Here is a 2,867-nt window from a genome sequence, read left to right as displayed (position 1 = left end):
CATCTTCTTTTTTTTTTTTTTTTTTTTCCTTTTCTTCATGGCTCACGTTATATCTAACTACCTCGATCGAAGAAACTAAAGAGTTCTCACGAGATTAATGCTGGCGTAACGATGTTCCAATGCATTCGGCCGAACAGATTCCTCATTTCGCAACATCAAACGATTGCTCAAAACATGCTCTAAATATCGAGCATCGGCGCAAGTAGCAAATTCACTACTAAATTATAAGAAATATTATGGTTACAAATGCAAATTATACAAATTCAATTATATAAATTTTTATCAACAGTGTTACATTATATCAATTATTTTTGTTATAACAATAATAAAATGAATATTTCAATTTTTTTATATGTCTGAATTAATGGATTTTATTTTACCTATTTTTTATTTCAACAAAGCTTTTTAAATTCAATTGTCTTGAAACATTCTTTCGAAACATTCTTAAATTATATAAAAAAAGATAATAAAATTCGCTTCGAGTATTTTAATTTAATAATAATTTAATAATTGAATGATTAATTATAAATTTTATAATAATAGAATTTAAAACTTACTATTTTATATTTTTTTTAAAAATTTATATTTTCTTTTGACTTCATTCATGATTTATTAAACTATTTTCAAATTTATCAATTTTATACAATAAATGTATGACTTTTCTAATATTCAATAATCCCACAGATCCAATAACATAAATACAACGCATTATTTTCAAGTTTTACAGTTTTTGAATCAATCACGATTGTTAAATGAAAATTTAGCAAGATTGCTGAAGGAATACACTATTCCTGAATTTCCATATACATGACATTATATTATCCTCACTGCCACTACTATATTAGGCAGAAGTACGTGAGTAGATTTTCACCAAAGATAACGTTGCATTATGTCACGTGACGTGTGTCTGTTTAATCTAGCAATGATAATGTAATGACACGTTATTCTTTTTACAGAAATTCGCTATAAAGGAATTGAATCATTTTTAATGAAAAGAGAAATAACGTATTGTTCTTGTTCGGTAATTTTGAGCATGTGACGTCATACTCTTATTTGAGAATAATAGAAAGAAAAAAAGTTAATTAGAAAGAATAAATATTCGATCATTATATTTACGTTTTTATAATTGACAGTGTTGTAAGAATATTATACGTAAGGTATATGATTTACGATGTGAAGGTAATAGTGACGATTATATAATCATTCTGTAATTAATTGTTGCTTGTCTATGATTATCTTAGCTTAATATATAATCGATCATTTTCAATTCTGAATTATTATTTAGTGATTTTGAAATTAATTTTAAGTAAATATTTAAATTGAAATTGAAATTAATTTGATTTTAAATGTAAAAATAGAAGAAAATGGGATATCAAAAAAAAAAACTTTTAATGCTTCTAAAAATTTTAAGTGAATCTTGGATTATTAGGAATTTTTTATTAAAAAAAAAATTTTTGGCTGTCAAAAAAATAAAATTTTCAAAAATTTCATTCAAATATCTTTTTTTTGTTTTATTTTTGAGATAAATAATTATAAAATGTCTATTTTTTCATTGAAATATTAATATATATATTGTAACTCATTTTAAGTAACATACAAAAAAATATATAAAATGATAATATTTATTATATTAATATTAAATCTTTTAAAATAGTTTTCTCTATTTGGAAATTAAATCAATTAGTAAAAAAATATTGTCAAATACAATTTCAAGATTTCAAAAACTTTAGAAGAATGTCACTGTGAAAGTAACAAGTCATGAAATAAACTTATTTGCAACCATAATAGCCCATACGTAGCCAATTAAATTCATTCTCAAGTACACTCAAATGTCACAGAGAAGCTGTTCCATTAGTTTCTTTACTTTCAAATGAAGGCATCAAAAATAAATTCAATAAGTTCAAATCAAACAATAAATTCTTATTGAAATAATTATATTGAATAATAATTATGTTAAATAATATTTTTTGAATAATTATTTATTTTAATATTTTCTATTTTATTACCTCTATTTATTCTCTATTATTATTTGAATTAATCAAATTTGATAAATAAATCATTTGACAATCACTCATTTTTCAAGTAAAATTTTCAAATTTACTTGCAATTTATTTTACATCCTCATTTCAAATAAAAATATATTTCTTACTATATTTCAAACAATTATCTCTTCCTCTCATCTCATCTATCCTCTATATTCAATAATCATTTTTTATCTCTCTTTTCTATTTTATGTCAATTAATTATCTCTTCTCAAATAAAATTTTACTATTCATTTGCAAACATCTTCATTCCTTATTTTATTCCTATTAATCATTTCTTTTTCTCATCTGTTATTTCCATTTCAAATAAAAAGAGAGCACAATCCTAATTGAAAGCATTACACATTCGCAACATTCTAATGTTTGGCATTGTTGCAGATATAGGCGGATCCCTTTTTCTACATTTCACGAACACGGGCTCCCATGAACCCGCCGCCAATGACCTATACCGCGGACGAGAGGGAAAATCTTCTCTAAGAGAAGGGATTCGCCATTCTCTCCTTTCGTAGTACATCTAGACACACTTATGACCCGGATAGTGAATATGGCAGTCGAATAACATCCTCGCTCTCATCCCAACTGAACATCTTCATTTCACTGTCGCGTGTACCACGACTCGCGATTCTTCGTTTAGAATTAAAAAAAAAAAAAAAAAAAAAAAAAAAATTCCTTCGAGTTTCTTCTTCGAAAAGAAGAAAATAAATATTTCATTCCATAAATGTAGAATATTATTCGTTTCGATTAATTTTCGAGTAAATTATTGTGGTCAAGGGAACAGAAAGAGTCAGTGGGTCACCTTGAGGAAACGCACTTCGTACATTTGAG

General features: G+C 25.1%; 1 protein-coding gene across 2 annotated transcripts in view; it reads left to right on the top strand.

The window, feature by feature from the left end:
• The window catches only part of LOC102677941 (protein yellow-like), a 15,184-nt gene that overhangs the window by 4,439 nt on the left and 7,878 nt on the right, over positions 1 to 2,867 (top strand). Inside the window, exon 1 of one of the 2 annotated variants that reach the window (XM_006619855.2) lies at positions 2,757 to 2,867. The exons of the other annotated variant lie outside the window; for it this stretch is intronic. The gene's annotated coding sequence lies outside the window, so the exon portion shown is untranslated. Of the gene's footprint in view, positions 1 to 2,756 lie in introns of those variants that run through there. 2 annotated transcript variants of the gene reach the window in all.

Source organism: Apis dorsata, unplaced genomic scaffold (assembly GCF_000469605.1).
Source record: "Apis dorsata unplaced genomic scaffold, Apis dorsata 1.3 scaffold_444, whole genome shotgun sequence".
In the NCBI taxonomy this organism is placed as follows: domain Eukaryota; kingdom Metazoa; phylum Arthropoda; class Insecta; order Hymenoptera; family Apidae; genus Apis; species Apis dorsata.
This window is presented reverse-complemented; position numbering and strand designations above follow the sequence as displayed.